The sequence below is a fragment of the Prinia subflava genome, chromosome Z (assembly GCF_021018805.1).
Source record: "Prinia subflava isolate CZ2003 ecotype Zambia chromosome Z, Cam_Psub_1.2, whole genome shotgun sequence".
Classification (NCBI taxonomy): Eukaryota; Metazoa; Chordata; class Aves; order Passeriformes; family Cisticolidae; genus Prinia; species Prinia subflava.
Genome location: NC_086283.1, coordinates 75,813,257 through 75,832,641, shown reverse-complemented (window position 1 = coordinate 75,832,641; position 19,385 = coordinate 75,813,257). Strand labels below are relative to the sequence as shown.

The 19,385-nt window shown below is 37.7% G+C and overlaps 1 protein-coding gene across 8 annotated transcripts in view; it reads left to right on the top strand.

Moving 5' to 3' along the window:
- JAK2 (Janus kinase 2) overlaps positions 1-19,385 on the top strand; it is an 89,693-nt gene that overhangs the window by 13,207 nt on the left and 57,101 nt on the right. Inside the window, exon 1 of one of the 8 annotated variants that reach the window (XM_063421928.1) lies at positions 18,710-18,817. The exons of the other annotated variants lie outside the window; for them this stretch is intronic. The gene's annotated coding sequence lies outside the window, so the exon portion shown is untranslated. Of the gene's footprint in view, positions 1-18,709; positions 18,818-19,385 lie in introns of those variants that run through there. 8 annotated transcript variants of the gene reach the window in all.

Below are 19,385 nucleotides of genomic sequence, written 5' to 3'. Positions count from 1 at the left end.
AGAAGTCACTCTTTGAGTGTTGCCTGTTTGCAGATAATCCTGTCTTTTAAAGTTCAGTTGTCACATAAATAGTCAGATCAATAATTTCTACTTGCAGTGGATTGTTTAAAATTACTGACTTGAGAGCCGTTACACAAGAAGACACTGAAGATTATCAACTCTGAAAGCAACTTGCATGCTCTTGAGTGATAAAGAAATGAAATACCAGGGAGAGCTGGCTCTTTTGTCCTCTACCAAAAGGAAAAAAAACTCCAAACCTCTCAAAGGGGCAGTACAAGTTCCTTTGAGGAGTCCAGCTGCTAGGAAAGGAAGGAGGAAATAGGAAATGGCTAATGCCCTGTATAAACAAGGAAAAGGACTTAAAGTGGGGAAATTTCACAAAATACAAAATAGAGCAGAGATATAGAGTAAAGTGGAAAGAATAAAATCTAGTTTATTTTTCTTCTGCTTTTTTCCTTTTGTCTTTTTCAGGGCAGGGAGAGGGTTATGATGTATAAAAGAGAAGGGAGGAACAAAACTAGAAAAAAAATGGAAGGGAATTTAGCTGCCAGCATAATTGTAGTACTGCTGGACTAAAGGCTCAGCTTGAGAAGTATTTAGACGTTTTGCAGGACCAATACAAGCAAAGTATTTGCATTTGTGTGGAAAGGGGAAAAATGTTTAATCACTTGCCTACATCAAGCTACTGCATTAAAAAGCTTGTGAAATAAAGGACCAGTAAGTGGCCCTCAGTAGCTGAGCAAAGGCAGTGCAGAAAGGACTGATTAGAGAGCAACTATGGCTCTAGGAAGGCAGTTGGACTGCATATGGGACTGCTTTGGATTTGTAAAAGGAATAAGATGTAATGATATTTCATCCGGTTTGGTCATAGTGAAAAAACACCCTTGCTTCAATTACATCTCTATTCACCAGGATGTGGGCAGCCTTTGACTGCCCAGCTGGTACCTCCTGCATTAGTGACTTGGCAAAAGTTTCCTACCCAATCTATCAATTAGTCACAAACACATAAAAGAAGAGTGAAAAGGAAGACAAACATCCAAGTGTTTGTGTTTGCTTGGTTGTAGAATAGGATTGCTAATATGGTGGGATAGACAACATTAATAGGAAGGGGTTTGGCAAGGCTGGGATGAGAAGGTATGTGAAGCTTGCTGTCACTCTTACCAACATGTCCTACAAACAAAGAGGACTGAGGTCCTCAAGCAGAAAACACTGACGAGGGAGAAGGCTTAAAGGTTTGGAGTAGTGACACTTTCTTCCACCTCCAAGGCTTAGCAGACACATTCCAGAGGGCTCAGTGAAATGGGGTTTTCAGTGCTGCAGTGATGGTCTTTTGATTGAGTTAAAGGACAACTGAACTAATTGGAGCTGGATACCATAGATGAAGAATGCCAGTAAGCTTTTATTTGTCATTGTTTAATTTCTAGTACTTCTGCAGCAGTGAGAAGAGCTGGCCATTAAACTGACAACATCATTGTGCCTAGTTGCTAAGTATTGTTGCAGTACTTGAGATAATTAAAATTAAAATAAATACTCTTATAGAGATACAACATATAGGCGGCTTTCATCAAAGCGAGGAGTCTGTTATTCGATTGCATTCACTATAAAATAAGGTCCCTAAAATACTAAGAATGAAAGAATAATCATAACTGCAAATGTGCTTACAGCCATTGAAGTGGCTTTTAAGGAAGTGTTTTGAAGTGCTTTTGAAGAGGATCTGCATCTGGATCACTTTTTTTTTTTTTTTTTTTTTTTTTTTTTATTTTTTTTTTTATTCCTGTGTATTTATAAATAATCAGACACCTATATGCAAGAGATTCAGCATTATCACTAGAAACCTGGTTTCTGCTCTTTTGGAATTCAAGTTGAAATTTACATTAGATTAATATGCATCAAGCAAGTCAACAATCAAGCATGTTAGACTCCCTAATCTTGCTGAGATGCAGCTTGTTTAATTTGATTTCTTTTTTTTTTTCTATGAGGATTCAAATATGAGCCCTCACTTCTTTGTCTCTCAGTCAACCTCGTGAAATCAGCAAAATTTATTTGAATTCATTTGAATTAAACCATTTTCATTTTGAGGTATGTGGCTATTATACAATTTTGAGTAATATGTGACTCAGGTGGTAGTTTAATAAATTGAGGCAGGTTTTATGTGTATTATCTTTTTATTTAGAGTGATTTCTGAGTTATTGCTGCGATAAGTAGGTTACTAAAAGGTCATTGTTCTAGGTAAAATATCAGATGGAGCCTTTTGGAGATTACCACCATTTAGCACACACTGGATTTGTTACTTTGACAATAGTTCTGTGTAGCAGGTCCTGTTTATTGTTAAAACATTGAAGTTCTTGGTCTCAGTTTTAACAAGCTTCTATGTCCCAGAACTCTCTTGCAATGTAAGCTAAATATTGGGAAAATTCCATATCCATTTCCACTTGAAACTTCTAAATATAACAGAGGACTAGGGGCTGGAGGACAGACACTGGACAGCATGAAAGAGGTTATAGTCCCTGCTTGTATTCACTGGCAGATCAGGTTGCAGAGACATAGTTTACTGTAGTTGCAAAGGAAGAAAAACCTTTAATCTCCAAACATTTTGCAATTAGTCACATCTCTTCCATGCTAAAATGGGTTCTCTGATTTTTTTTTTTTGTCTAATTGACATAACTTGCTGGTTGATGTAATCATCCCACAATGTATCCTGGTTAAAAAAAGAAAAAAAAAGTGGTTTAAATGCTTTTCTATATTTGTGTAGAATCCAGAAAGAGAGTATTTATTTCCAGGAATCAGTCTACATCTGTGTGTTAGGTTTTTTCCCCCATTTGCAGATTGAGTTTGTTGATCATTGATGTTACTTGGAAAGTAAAATGTTATTTTCTCTCATGTAGTCTAGCAAAGTTTATTGTAGAGTATTATGAAACATCCTTCAAGTTTAAAGAAAGGGGTTCTCTCATTTTAAAATTTGGTCTGCACTGCTTTAAAAAATCATGTTAGCTCAAAGAAAGTTTAAAACTGAACCAGCTACTTTGTGTTTGTTTTTGTTGCACAGCAAAGTTCCTATATAAAAGTAGAAATTTGGGTTACTTCTTTCATATGCAGGTCTTGAATTGTTTAGAAGACTTTTGCAAGTTAGAAACTTGCAAAGTTTCGTGATTGTGTCAAATATGTACAACTTAACAGAAACAGCAAATGTTTATGAATTATATCCTTATTCTTTGATGTAGTCCTGAACTTCTGCAGTTGTTAAGCATTTTTTTGTTTGTAATTTATCTAGAGAGTCTTTAAACTAGACTAATCGTAAATAAATGCAGATACTATAGAACTGTACTTTTTTTTTCTTTAATTTCCGCCAGGTTGTACATAAAGTTTCCACACAGTGACTAAGTCCTTTATATATTTGAAGTATATAACTAAAATTGAATGTGTGTATTATACATGTGTATGTATAAAGAACACATAATCTGATCCATACATATAGGTAGTGCTTATAAGATGTATTTACTGCTGAAGCACATTGAAAATTTGTATTCAGTTCAGCTCTCAGTCTACCAGGAGTTGCTGTGATTACTGTTTTTCAGGGCATGCTCAATTATTTCCTAAGTGTAGCCCGCATTTTTCTTGAGTATCTTAACACTGATGTCACTAAAATTCATTCCTTTTAAAAGAAAGTTCTATGTTAAAGGCTTCTATCTAATTTTGTCTGACTGTGCATCCCAGTTCAAAGCTTCTTAATACTAGGTCATTCCAACATTGGCATGCTGGAAAAAGTTCAGTGAAGTACCACCAGAGATGAATATGGCTGGAGTACATGATGTACTGTGGGCTGAGGGAATTGTGTGTTTTAATTTGGAGAAGTCTAAGGAGACATCTGTTTGTTGTCGTCAGCTACCTGATGGGGGGCTATAAAAAACATGCAGCTGGACTTTTTGTGAAGGTACAGAATATTTTGATGAGAGAAAACAAACGCAAGGAGCGTGGAAAATTTTTGTTAGGTTACTAAGGAAATCTTTTTCATCAGGAGGACAGTTAAACACTGGAACAAACTGTTCAGAGAAGTTGTGAACTATCCACTTCTGAACATGGTAAAAATTTTGCTAGACAGGCTTTGAGTCTGGTATAATTTGACCCTATTTTGAGCAGAAGTAATAGACCAAATGGCCACCATAAATCCCTTCCAACTATATTAAGCCATGATTTTTTATTATTATTATAATTGTTATTTTTATTATGTTGTTCTTTTTTGCACTTTTACATATAATAATTGTGACTTTCAGTTTTGTTGCTATATAAAAATGGAGAATTGTCTCACACCAAAGAAAATATTTGCTTGAATTGCACCTGTGTGTGAATAATCATAGCACTAGGGTAAATCATATTGCTTGGTTTTGATTTCCTTTTGATTATTACTTTGAGATTCTAATTAGCGTGTCTAACAACCTTTCTAAAGTGTGGCGTTTTTTGTGTTTCTTAAAGTGGAATGCAATGGGATATTACATCTAAATCCCTGCAAATGTCTGCTGAACCTCTACGGATATTTGTGGTTAAATTAAAGGCCTCACTATGTAGAAAGTATGCTCATGGCCTTTTTTCTATATGAAACCTTTTATTTTCAGATTTTCCATTAGTGTCTTTCTAAGAAAGTAGAAGTTTCCAGCCACAAACCAGCTTTTTCTTAACTCTGCTGGTTTTTCTGCAGATGTAGAGAAACTTCAATTTTCTGTGGTGTATTTTCAAGTAGGATAGGTTTTCAAGTTGGTGTATGGCAGTTAGAGTGGAGCATGTTCCCGTACATGTCTCTGCATCTATGCTAGCAATCCTGTGTTTTTGGAGTCAAAAAATGCAGAAAACTTCAGCAAATGCTGAAAACTTTTAAACAGTGCTAACTGAAACTGGTTTACTGAATGTTGTCCCAGTACAAAGACAAGTGCTGAGCAAGTAGGGAGCAATTAGGAATACCAGGTGAAAGGGAGAATAAGACTTGAGCTTTACAAAATTTCACAGACTTAAGCTAATGTGAAACCACTGTAATCGAAAACTAGAATGCACCAACCTTCATAATTAAGGCTTTTTTTCTGTAGTAAATATGGTACTAGAGTTAGTTAATAGTTAAATAATTACAGTCGTCTTAGGTTTTGGTGATGTTAGAATAGCAGTGTGGCTGGTTTTGTAGATATTCAAAGTTAGTTGAGCTGCTTGTAAAGGTCTGAACAAAGTACCCTTACAGGTAAGTTTTCAAGCAAATGCCCTTGGTTCACTGTACTTTTATTTCTTTGGCATATTTATAAAATAGGTATCTATCACAGTTTCTGTGGTTTTTAATGGGATTTAAATGGTTAAATGTATCTATTTATGTACTCAAAGATAGCATGTAGAAGAGTTAATCAGAAAGTTGAGAATTGAAGTGAGGTTTGTTTGCACTTCATAAATTACGTGTTGATCCCCCACGCATTCAAAAGATTTCATTTGAATTTGCAGTAATGTTAACACTTGCCTCCCCTGCTTCCACAGCTTTGCTGGCAGCTCATATATTTCAGTAGTGTAAATTATGTTGCAGTTTTTAAAAGTGCCCCACTCATATAAGAACTCTTTCAGAACTCTTCATAACTGCATTCTTCTCATGTGTTGCCAGGAGGCCTACCACTTTTGTACAAGAATTGAACTAATGTTATTTTTGTGGGTTCAGTTCGCTTGTGAGTTTGTGTGTGTTATCTCATCTGCATACCTTACATCTTAACTATTAGTTAAAGGCTGCCCCTACTGCTGTTCCAGAAGGTCTGTGTTGACTGGTGCCCCATTTAAGATGCAGGCTGTCCGATTCATGCAGCTCTTTCTGCTGGTCAGCCTGTATCATCAGTTATGCCTCAATAAAAGCACTGCCAGGATTTTTCCTTTAGTGTATGCCTGTCTTTTCCTACTTAAGGGTAAGGAGGCTTCGCTGGAGACGGCTAGTTGCCTTCTTCCTCAAGTCCTTTAAAGATCTGTAGATAATTAACTTAGCTAGTTCTGTCTCATCCCATGTTTTGTTCCAGTGTGAGTCGTTGTCCTTGCCAAATGGATCTGCAGTCCTGCTTGATTTTGCTGCCATATTTTGTGTCTTCCCTAGGAGCAAAATGACCTGCATGCTTTGTTTTCCTTTCTTGCCCTGTTTACCTTGTTATTTAATATGAAGTTGTTATTTTATAATGACTTCTTTGTCTTAGGTCATGCAATGACTGCTTATGTATATATTTTTTCTTGTCTGAAAATGCCTATCAAGTGCCCTGCTTTGAGTTTGATTTAATTCCGTAGAAGCTGACTTCATGAGTGGCTGATCATGATTCTGTCTTTTAAGTTAGTAAGTTACTCTGTTTCCCCTCCCCTTTTGGGTCACAGAAGAAGAGTGCTAGTCAGTAGGATGGGAGAAAGAAGAAAACTGTAGAAAGTGACAAGAAAAGATGGAGAAAGAAAAGATTGGAGGAAACAGAAGAAATTACATGGAAATGAGGTTTGAGTGTTAGGGTTAATCATTTGGGGAGAAAAACATCATAGCTTTTAACTTAATTCTAGGACCTTAGTATTTTGTGGTCTGATGATCTTCATGTCTGAAGGGAAAGCACTTCTATTATTTTTCGTAGAGTTATAGAATCGCTAAGACTGGAGAAGATCTCTGAGATTGAATCCAACCATTAACCTAGTAACACTGTGTTCACCACTAAATGATATCCCTGTGTACCACATCCACATGCCTTTTGAACACTTTCAGGGATGGTGATTCTACCACCTCCATGGGCAACTGACTACCGTTTCAGTGAGGCAGTTTTTATCAATATCCAATCTAAATCTCCCCATGTACAGCTTAAGGCCATTTCTTCTTGTCCTGTCACTTATAACCTGGAAGAAGATACCATACTCCACCTCACTATGACCTCCTTTCATGTAGTTGTAGAGAGGAAGGTCGTTGTTTTCAGGTGTTGCTTGTAAAGACTATAAAGGTGGGGGGCTTTAGTCATCTTGGTTTAAAATATTTGTGAATCTTGCATCACTGTGAGACTACCCTGGGGAAGTAGTGTTGTGGGCTTGTTCTGCACCTAAGCTCCTTTCTGGGCACTTACTCTTGGCTGCCACTGGAAGAACTAGATGTGCCTTTGGTCTCATCCTGTATGGCTGTTCTGAAACAAGTAAACCAACAAATGGCCTGGGAAACAGAGAGAGATTTAACTCTCACAATCAAATTGTGTGTTGTAGTTTAGGTAGAGAAAATACAAGTGACAGAATTGTTCCATGGGCAGTTGAAAATTAGTTTGAAGTCACACAATGCACTAAACATTTACTGTGGCTGAGAAAAGACGCAGACTCAAAGAATGTTTAAAATTGGAAGGGTCCACAGTGGGTCATCTGGACAACCTCTCTTTTCAAGCAGGGCCATTGCAGAGCACATGGCATAAGAGTCTGTCCAGACAGTTCTTGGGTATCTCTAGTAAGGAAGATTCCACAGTCTTTCTGCACAGTCTGTTCCAGTGCATGGTCACCTGCACAGTAAAGAAATTCATCCTTGTATCCAGGTAGAACTTGTGTTGCTCTTACTCTGCGTTTACATATCTCATTGCTGTTTCCAGTAACTTGTTGTTATCTCAACATGTGCTTGTCAACTTTTGTGCCTCCAGTTCTCAACTCCATCCTGCTAGAGGGAGAAGAGAAGATCAGGCAAGTGGTATTGGTTTGGGAGAGTACTGGTGGGGCACTGAACTGAAGACTACCATTCCTTAACCACAACAAATGTTTAGAAAAGGAAAGGATGACTAAATACATCTAGTTTGCTTTGTGTGCATTAAGTTAAAGCCACTCCAAAATGGCTGTAAATATAGTTTCATAAATAAGTAAAAGACCCTTAATTGCTGTTGCTAAATTCTCTAGAGATATTTCAAAACTGGGGTTGGATTTACAGGTGTCACAATTTGTTAGATAGCAGTTTGAGGAAAAGAAGGAAGGAATGCTTCATATAGCTGAAAGAAACAGAAGGGGTACATTAGAAGGAAATGTTTCATAACTAGTGAGTGTGAAGAATTAAGCTTTTTTATCATTGTTCAGTAGTTACAGTGGAATGTAGGTGTTCCAGAAATACTTACTGGTACTCTATCACTATAGAAGTAACAGTAGCAGCTCAGAATACTAGGATATGAAAGACCAGGGAATAGTGAAGAAAGCACATAGTTAGGAATTAAGATTTTGAATCAAGAAAGATCCCTGTTCTGAATCTTGAGGAAAAAAAAAAAAAAGAAAAAAAAAAGGAGGAAAGGAATGCAGTTAGGCAAAGGCTGTAGTGCAAAATGCATGCAAGAAGATACCTTTCTGATGATGTGTCTGTTCAAAAAATATGGCCCATATTTATTAGCTTTGTTATCAGGTTCGCATACTTGAAAATTATATGACCATACTCACGAATTAATTTTTCTCACACTGTCCATGCTAGTGAAGAATGTCAGTCTGTGGAAGTTTTGTTGAAAGCTGTTGTATTCTGCTATGTCTTCAGTGGGCACTGGGCCTCAAGCAAACTCTGCAAGCAAAATCCAAGGAAGTATCAAGTAGTAGTAAGAAGGAGCTTGGTAGGTTTCACTCTGTCAGTTTCTTTTCCTGTTGAGTAGACAGTTGAATCTGGGCAGTAGTTGATAAGAAATTTGTCACATACTGGTACTAAAGGGAAATTAAATTTTTCAAGCTCATCACACTGATAGTCTAGGGAAATTAAATAATCACAAAATCATTTGTGATAAACTATTTCTTGCTGTGATACTGATCACAAAGCAAATACTTCACTGATTGTAGACCTGCATACTATTAACGAAGAAGACTTTTGAAATACAGGCAAGTACTTGAAGTAGAAAAGCAGTTACCTTTAATTTGAATTCTTTTTAAAACTTGAAAGAAAGAGAACTATTTTAAAGGCAGGTGCCTGTCTCTAATTTCTCATAAATCCGTCATATGTTTTGATAATTGTACATAAAGCAACTGAGGAAAGGAGATGTACTGCAGTTGTGTTTAATTACCTTGATGGCTGAAAAGATAAAACATGCATTAACATCCCACACGTACATTGTGGGAGGGTTTGTTGTGTGTTCAATGTAATACAGCCCTTTTCAAACTTAAATGAACAGGATGACTGAGAAATCACGCTGTAGAAAGACCAATATTAACTTAGCATTGATAGGTGAGAAGCAGCTAATTGTGTTGCTTTTGCTTTTAGTGTTTCTGAACATTTAGGTTTGTTTCTCTGCAATCTGTGCTTTGAGCTCTTCAACTTCTGTATGGCTGCACAGCCTTCGGACTCATATTACAGAAGCTAGGTATGCTGGGGTGAAAGCTGTGACAAGATGCAAGGAAATGACAAACTGCTTCAAAAGCTATTGGGAGCTGACTGTTCTTCAAGACCACCAGGGCATCAATAGGGCATTGAAACTCGTAATAGTGATTTTATATTGACTAGAGAAGAAATTGGCTGGCATGGATGTATTTTATAAACCAATGTTACAACAGCTGGCACAACTTGCTGAAGCATCTTCTCCACCCTGTTAGGCTGGGTGTTTTAAAAGCTCTATAGAAAACTATGTATTTTCCTTCTAGGATGAAGCAAAACTGGTTTATCTGAGCATGATGTTTGCATAGACTGCCCAAGAAAAATTTGAACAGGTGTGAAATCCATACCTGTGAGTCTGTGGACTGCAGAACTATTTCTTCGATTCAATTTTTTGTACTTGTAAGAAAGCCAGATGTTTATAATTATCTATTTCATTCGTCATATGTTCCAGGTGATAAGGAAATAACATAGCTACTTTGCTCGCTCTCCATTCTGCTTGAGAGTGGCAGATCAGAGGGTACCCAGCTGGAACCAGGAGGATTAGAGCTGCTTTGTTCTTCTGGAGGGTTGTGTTGTTACAAGTATTTACTGTTCTGGTTTCTTTCAGTAAGACTAGTTGGCTCTGCAACAGGTAATATTTGCCAGTAGTAAAGAGTAAACAATCTTTATTCTGTCCTTAGGAAAATGCAAAGCATGCTCTAGAGACATAGAGTCATAAAGGTTGGAAAAGACCTCCAAGTCCAGCCTTCGAACACCACTATGCTCACTAAAACCATAGCATAAAGTGCTATGTCTATGTCTTTGAACTCCTCCAGGGATGGTGAATCCACCACTCTCTGAGCAGCCTGTTCCGATGTTTAACTGCTCTTTCAGGGAATTTTTTTCATTATATCCAACTTGAACCTCTCTTTGCACAACCTGAGTAATTTCCTCTTGTCCTGTCACTTGTTACTTGGGAGAAGGGACTGAATGCTGACTTGCAACAACCTCCTTTCTCATAGCAGCTATAGAAACGGATAAGGTCAACCCTGAGCCACCTTTTCCCCAGGCTAAATAACCTCAGCTCCCTCAGCTGCTCCTCACAGTGTTTATGCACCAGACCTTCGTGAGCTCCATTGCCCTTCCCTGGACATGCTCCAGCACCTCAAGGTCCTTGTCATAAGGGGGCCAATGCTGACCACAGGATTCAAGGTATGGCTTCACCAGTGCCAAGCACAGGGGGCAATCAGTTCCCTGGTCCTGCTGCTACACAGCCTCTTGTGCCATGGTGGCTGAAGTTCATTAAGAAATAGCAGTCACTTCTACTCATAATTTTTCTCACTCCACAGTGGGAAGATTAAAACAGTGATTGAAACAATTTTTTTAACTCTGTGTTAACATGCTCATGTCGTCTATTGAAAGACTCCTTCTCCTTTTTATCTTCTTCCCGAAATTAACTCCCAGTCTTTGGTGGGTTTTTTCTTCCATAAAGGTATTTTTCTCCCACTTCCTCTACTTTTATGTCAGTTTAAAATACAATTTTTGCAAGTTTCATTTGTTCTACCTCCATAAAAAAAAAAAAAAAGGCCTGAAAATCTCAGCAATAGGAGAGTGGCACTTTTAATGCTTAACATTAAAGTGCATTGGCTACACTTGTAAAGCTCAAAGGCATGAGCTACTTCAGAGGTTTCCTTCCCATGTTTAAAGAGGGAATAATGACTGAAATCTTCAGTTTAAAGTTCCTAATCACTGCCCCCCTGAGGGCAATGTGATCTCCTCCTCCATTCACTTTTTCCAGCCCACTAAGAGAACAAGTAAGTTGCCTGGGGAGTGACTGAAGAAGTATTTGATAAGGCTTAAAAGAATCAGTTCTTCTTCCCTACAGATGGGGAGGTGAAGAGTGAGGGCAGGGAGGGGTACAGAATGCACTGAACCACCTGTGGTATATTTTTAACTTCAGCTATTCCTGCTTCTTATTTCTGCTGACGTGTAGCTGTTATTTGGACACCAAAGAAATGAGAAGTCAATGAATTTCTTAATCTTGGTGTGGGAAGTGTTCTTTATCATATGCTCTGCAGTATCTGATTTGTTAGCCTGGCAATGGTGGGCAGGCTCAACAGAACCCAAGAAAACTGGAAAAGGAGTGTCCTTGGTGGGTAGGGACATAGCATTGGTTTAGTTGGATGAGTCTGGGACCTGATCAGGAGAGACCATGTTTGCCAGAGATAGGAGGGAAATGGAAGAGTCCTAAATATTCTTTTGTACAAGACAATGATTTAAAGATGCAGGAGATTGTGGGATCTGACAGTGGTCAAATAAGAGATTTTTCAGGCTTCATGCACTTGCTTGAACTTGTGGGAAAGTCAGATACACAACTTTCCCACTATGGTCTGGGAAGTCATAAAGAAAAATCCAGACGATCCTTGGAAGGTGAAAAACCATTAGCAGATGGTGTTTTTCCAACTTGTTTACTGGCAAAGATGTTTACAAAAAGGTGTAAGCTCTAAATAACCAACCATGCCCATTGTACCGCAGTGCTGTATAGAAAGAGGGTGTTTCTAATAAACCTTTGCTATATGCCCTCCAAAGAAGATTGGAGTTTTGTGTGGTCATCCTACCACCATCCCTAATCAGACAACAACAGGAGATTAAGTGGGAGAAATATCTATCTTTTTCTAGTTTTCTTGATTTTTGTCCGGCATGTGGCTCAGTGCACTTTCTTCTTCTTCCACCTGAACTGAGATTCATGCTTTTACTTAATCCTCCTGTCATGGAGTATCCCCCTCCTCTGGTGCATGTCACTGCCTCCCAGCAAATAATTCACAAGAAGATACTTTCTTCTCAGGAGTAGCTGGAACTTTTTCCCAGCTTTTCATTTGTGTTCAGTTGTGTTTCCAAAATTTAAAACATAATGCTCTGGAAGAGCTTAATTTTGGCAGGCTGCCTTCACTTCCTTCCTCTTTTTGGATTTTTCTAAGAATCAAGTGGCATCCAGACTTTGGTCATGTTCAGTAGTTACTGTTTTCCTGTGCCTACCAAGATGAAGCAGGCTCCAACCTTCTAGTTTTTTTCATTGGCTTATGCGCAAGTATTGATTTCACCTTGTGTGTATTAAGGTTATGCCTGCCTTTGAATCATGAACTTTTAATTACTTTTAAACAGGTTAAATTACTTTTTAATTAGTTTTAAAGGAAGTAGAGTAAGTGCTAAACCACTGAGGTTATTTCAGCTAAAATTTGAACCTGTTTTTTTAGCCGGTTGTGGATGAGAGAGGAGAGAAGAATTTCTCTGTGTTAGAAAAGCTTAGTTGGGAGGGGGAGTGGGGATGGGGAAAGAGGAAGAGCAACTGCTTTTGAGAGACATTTGGGCTCAGACTTGGCATACTAATCTGTACTTTTGACCTAGCAATTCATTCTAAATTGGAAGACTATTCAAGCAACATCCAAGTTTTCAAGTAAGGGGTACTCAGATTTTTCTGGAAAATCTGATGTTCTGTTGTGTCAGTTTCTCATACATGTCATATTGTCCTTTCTCTCTCAATTCACCCTTTTTTTCCCCTCAAAGATTTGCTTGTTTTACCTGTTGCCCACTCTTTTTCTTCTTTCTGGTGTAGACTGTGTACAACACATAAAATTACCTCTAATCTTCAGTGTGACTCAACTGTGCTTATGTTGCTTAACAGGACATAGGGGGATAATTTGGTTTTAGGAAGTTTCTGTATCAGATGAGATAGGATCCTTCATCAGAGGAGGCATCCTTCCATTACACTATCTTGCTGTCTGCAAAAACCTGTGTCTGGTAAAAAGAAGCTCCAACACCACTTTTTACATTATTTTGATTTTAGATTCCAGGCTTCTAAAATCCTTTACCAATTACAAGAGTCATTTAACTGCCATAACCCCTGCTTCACTTCTTTGTATTGGGTCTGGCTGAGATGGAGTTCATTTTCCCACAAGTGCCTTCACAGTGCTGTGCTTTGCATTTGGTTCCTACAAAGGTGTTGGTGACACACCAGTGTTTTGGCTGCTGCTGAGCAGCTCTGCACAGCATCAGCAATGTCTCTCCATCATTCCACCCTCCCACCAGCAGCCTGGGGGTGGGAAAAATCTTGGCAGAGAACATAACCAGGACATCTAGGCTCAACTACACATAACAATATGTCTGCCAATCTACCAAATAGTAAGTGAATTAAGTTTTATGTCATTAAAGTCACAGGGCACTACATCCCTTTGACTGGCACACTGACCCAAACTGACCAAAGAGATATTCCATACCACATGATGTCAGCTCAGATATAAAAGCTAAGTAAAGGAGGAGGAAGGGAGAGCATTGGTTATCTAGTGTTTGCTTCCAGAGCAACTGTGACCTGTTCTGCACCCTTGCTTCCTGGGAAGTGGCTGAACATAGCTTGCTGATGGGAAGTGGAGAATAGGGGTTTTTTTGTCTTTGCTTATGTGTCCACAAACTTTTGCTTTTGCTTTACTAAACTATCTTATCTCAACCTGTGAGTTGTTTTCCATCTTTTCTCTCTTCTGTCCAGCTGAAAAGGGGAGTGGTAGAGCAGCTTAGTGGGCAGCTGGCCTCCAGCAAGGTCAACCCACCAGACGCTTCTTGTGATTCTGGCTGCCTGTCTGAAGTGACTGGCAGAATCGATCCCAGCCTGCACACTACCCTGAGATGTGGTTGTGGTGACATACGCTGCTCGTGCCTGTAGTTAAGCCAAGTGTTAAATGGTGATCTTTGTCTATGAACAGTTTTCAGGGAGGTGGAAAGGGGAAGGATCTGGTAAATGAAATACTATCATTCCTGAGTGCAGATAGAAGAATAACAAGAACATGTTTTTGTCAGTTTGTTTTATTTACTGCTCGAAAGAATGTAGAGGTCATTACATCCTGCATAGTAAGGCATTTAGAATTGGGTGGAACCACAGTCATGAAGAGTTTTATTTCTGTTATAAGCATGAGGAATATCTTGGTCACCTATGAGGTACTGAGCAATACACCTACAGCTTGTGATAGAGTTGTTCACAGTAGTGTCACATTTGTTACCTAATTATATCTTTTCCGAACTCTAAAGAGTAATTGAGAATGGAATTAATAAACACTGTGCAGAATCACTGTGTTATGTTATTTTGAGAGGTGTTAAATATATCGATATATTAAATCTACGTCTTTCCCTTAGTGCTTTTTTTTCCTTGGTATGATTTGGTCTCTTCCTTATTCATTCCTTTTATGTTGAACTCTGTGTTCAGGAGAGTTTCTTTCTCCTCTCCCTGAGGTTTTCGGTATACCCTAAAACTGAAAAATGAAACACAAGAAACTGTATGGGAAAAATTACAATAAGTGTTGAAATTTAAAATGGATTTTTTTTTTTTTTTTTTTGCAGTGTGCAAGCAATTTGGAGATTTTTCAACTATTTACCTTATATGAGAAGAGTGATGAGATAAATCTTTCTTTGCAATGAAATTTTTTTCTCTCAAATATTTCATGAAACAAAGAATTTTGTTTATATCTGGTCTACCAGTGGTTCACAGTGTGAGCCTAGGGAAATGATTTAGACTCTTGTATTAGATCCACAAAGTAAGAGAAGTAAGTGTTTTATGTAAAGCATCCTAGTATTGAAGTACAGTGGAAACTGAAAATATTAGGGTTATTATGCATTGTTACAGGCTTGTTCAAATATGTAGAGATTGTCTAGAGTAGAGGAAGGGTTCTGGTGATGCTGGGGCTAAGTTTGTCACTGACAGAAGGGTGTTCTCTTTTGTAGCAAAGCCACATTGTGGGGGTTTGTTTTTAACCAAATCTGATACTAAAGAGTGCTATCAAGGATCTAATAAATGTGCCTTGGTCTGACTTCTGTCACTTGACTAATTTTTTTTTAAATATATTTTCCTTTTGTCTGTGTGCCAGTCAAAGGAATATAGTGCCCTGTGACTTTAATGACATGAAACTTAATTCACTTATTATCTGGTGGATTGGCAGACAAATATTGTTATGTGTAGTTGGGCCTAGATGTAGTGGACTATTTCTTGCATCTACTAGTGATCAAAGTCCTTACTAAGTGCCAATTAAGAAAAAAAAAGTACTTAAAAGACTGCTTGCTGGTAGATGTGGCAAAGTCTGAAGGGCATAGAGGAGAGAGGGACGTCCATTTATAGGTGCTGGAATGCCTGGTCAGAAGTGGTCTACTCAGACATTATTAATTCCTGCCTAGGATTTTTGATTGGCTTTTGTTTGCTGTGTAGAATATATATTTAGCAAATCCAAGAACTACTAGTATTTATAGTGATTTGTACTTTGTTTAGGAATATCTTTAGGAGCCCAAAACATGCATAAAGAGAGGAGAGACCATGGTTGGTTTTAAACTTCAAGTTCATTTCACTGGGCTTCAGCAATTTGTCTTGTAAATGTATGTACAAAACTTTACCTCTTAGAGCAGCTAGTTCAGATGGGGACAGTTCTTGCTCAGTACACTTTGCAAACTACAAAGAAACTTGGCTGTAATAAGCTGTGTTGCGCTTGTATTCTAGACTTAGCTCCCATTTAACTAATTATTTGCATTCAATGAAGTAAAAAGTGTCAAAGAGTCTGCAGTATCGTTTACAGGCATTTTTGGGGAGCCTAGCTGGATTTTTCATTGCATCATGGTCACAGCTTGCTTTTGTCTACTTTGCATTAGTCACATTCTGCTTTACCTTGGGAAATGATTCTTGGGGTCCATACTTCTTTGCAACAGCTAGTTCCAAAACCTGGGGAGAGATACGAAATTCTTGTTTCATCAGACCTGAGGTGAAGCTGCAAGTAGTATGAAGAATATGCTGAAAAGTTCTGTAGAAAACTGAAGCGGCTTGCAAGTCTGAGATGATCTAGGAAAGAGTCCTTCTTCTGCAGTTTAGAGAATGGAGTATCTTACGTTTTGAACAGATCACCTTAGGCAGGTTCACATTTCCTATCCACACGTGGGTGGGAAAATAATGCTTTTAGACAAGACTAGAACAGTATGATTGCTGAGTTGGAGTGAGGATATGCAGGGAGAACTGAAGTGCCTTGCTTCATGTTACTGAGTTCATAAATCTGCAGAACTTTTGAGTGAGACCCCACAGTGCTAGAGACATTGAAATGTGTATGAAAGCCCTAGACTTCAGGGCTCAGAGGCAAAACTTGTGTTGGAGTTTGACTTACGTACTGAGAGACCTGAGTGTTTTCAGCTTTTTTTTCCTAGTTTTCTGTCATCAGAAAGAATTTTAGGAGGACTTAAATAACTGTTCAGTGTGAAATTTGCAATATAACATTTTTATAAACAATTTATCAGTTATTAAATACTGTTGTGCTATAAATGCTTAATCTTTATTTTATAATGCCTTGTCATAAAGGAACTGATAATGGCCCAATCTGTAACAGCACATTTTAAAATTCAGAAAAGAACATTGTATCTTCCTCTCTGATCTACATATCATAGACCAATTACATTTGGGCTTTCTTCCTCCCTTCAGCAAGTTCAGTAACACAGGATTATCTAAAACCTATTTTGTAACAGTGCATCTATTCTTCATGTGTTAAAATTAGGAAATACAGAATCTTCCTCTTTCTTAGCTGTTTTTTTTCAATAGTTTGGCACTCTTGTTTCTGAGAGAAAAAATGTTTTTAAATAGGTATTTATTCTAAAGCTATTGTATATCCCATTTAAACAGTTCATTGTTTTTTTACTATTTTTTAAAAATTTCTAGAGTCTGTCAGGTAGTCTGCATGATCCTTTTATTCTGTTGGGGCACAGTTTTCATGCTCTTGCCTTCTGCAATTTTCTTACCGTGTTTCAGGATATAATTTCAGAAATAATGAAGAAAGGTTTGTGTCATTCTTGTTTCAGAGCTTGGGAAAAAGGTAGTTTGAATATAGGCAGTTCTAAGTTTATCTTAATTTGGAATATTTTCTTTCTCTTTAAAAGTGAAATGTACAATTGAATGCTTAATCACGCTCAAAACAGTTCTGTAAGTACTGGAGATACATGGTGATATGTTCAAATGTGTATCCAATGAAAATGTTCTAGAGAACACAGAATACTTGAAATGTTACATTGTGAAGATATGTTTGTCTTAACTTAATGTTTCTTTCTCTTTGTCACTTCTATTAGACTTTTGCAGAATCTCTGCTAGTGGTATATTTTATGAAAAACCTTTGTTTACTTTATGAGCCCTGGGTTTTCTGGCCTGCCTTTTTTTCTAACAATCTGCGTTTATAGAGATAACATGATCTTGGCAAAGCATGTAGTGCAGTATCTTTGCAAAAGTGTCTGGTGTTTCAGATAGGGAACAAGTGGAGAACTCACAGGCCATTGATGTTTAGGGAAGCATTAAATAAATTATCAAGCAAGTACATTTTCCTGAATTGTAAAGATAAAGCATCAATATTGCTGTCATAAATTATTCAGCAATACAAAACATTAAGATAGGATTTTAAAAAATACATTCTTTTGCAAAAATACTTCAGTTCTACTGAACAGTAACAAGGTGCTGCAATATTTATAATATCTCTTTGTATAATTATAATATTTATGTATTGATATAAATATTGATTTATATATTGATACAGTAATTGAACTCTGAATTACATCATTTTTGATAGGCTTGTGAATGCATTTACATAGTCTTGACTTCACCATTTAATCAAACTTCTAAAAAAATAATTTGGTTTCAAATATTTCTGTGGCAGTTGCTTGAATATCTCAGAGTGTTACTTGTATGTCTCAGACAGCCTTGGTTATATTTTGTTGTCTCATATTATGTGACCAGGCCCCGACTCTCTAGGGATTTATAAAAGTACCTAGACATAGCCTTGCTGAAACTGTATAGGATCTAAGTTGGAGAGCAGAGAGGGAAGTGCTGTGGGCTTGTGTTGGTTTTTCCTTTGGTTCGATTTTTGGGGGATTTGTTTGTTTGCTTGGTTTTTTGCAGAGGAGGGTGTTTTTTAAGGCGGGGTTGTAAATGTTAGTGTCCTGGGTTCCCGTGACCGATGTGTCATTGTAAAGAGCTAGCTTGATTTCCTTTACAAAACTTTACACAGTTTTCCAAAGACGAGGAGGAAGGAGGGCAATGACACCAAAATCCCCTGGAAACCCCCACACCTTGAGGAGGGAATTTGTACAATGAAATTTGCATTAGATCTGACCTTTTGATATACAATTTTTTAGCTGAAGCTGAAAAAGCAGGGTAGGCTGAAGAAAGTATTTCTGAAGAGTCCAGAGGAGACGCTGACATCTATTGCTGTTGGCTGTTTGGAAGAGTTTGCTGAATCACTCTGACTTAACTGTTATCCTGTTTACATGCTGACAGTTATTTCTGCAAAGAGCTAATTTGTTGAAGCACATGTTTCCAGATTCTGTTCAGATAGTGCAGCTGGTGTAGGAGTAGTTCCTTCATCCAGATGTTTTCCCATTTTTGATGTGTCTGTCTCAGATTTACTAGATTTGTTTTCCCCCATATTCTTCATAGAAAAAAATGTTACAGGAATCAAGGTAATGCATGTTTTATCACTCAGCCTATTATTACAATTTTCTTATCCAAGACTACTTTACCCTTTGCTTTGGTCAGATGATGAAAACTGGGAGAAGAAAGAAACCAAATAACTTGTGAAATTGGGAGCAGCAGGAGTGACATCTTAGAAACATAACATTGTGAAGAACATAGTGGATCATTTTGTGGTTTCTCTTTTTGTAGGTAGAAGAGCTGGTTGGAGTTATGATTATTGTATTCTTCATAGTACTTTACTGTATATGGCAGAGTGTAAAAGTGTACTTTTAATCTCTAAAGGAGATATTTAGAAGTTTGGCAAAGACTAGTAGTATCTGTTGTGATATTCTGGAGTTGAAACTGGAGGCACCATTTCACCTAGAATGATAGAAGGAGGAGACCTAGTGATACTATTCCATGGAATTATTTCTCACTTAAGTGACTGCAAATTTCATTGAACAGTCTTTGAGGTTTGAATAACAGATTTTTTTTTCTTAGGATGATCTGACCTTGGGCAGGAATCAGGATCATTCATTCCCCTCTTTCTTTTCTTTTGTCTCTTTTTTTCTTTTA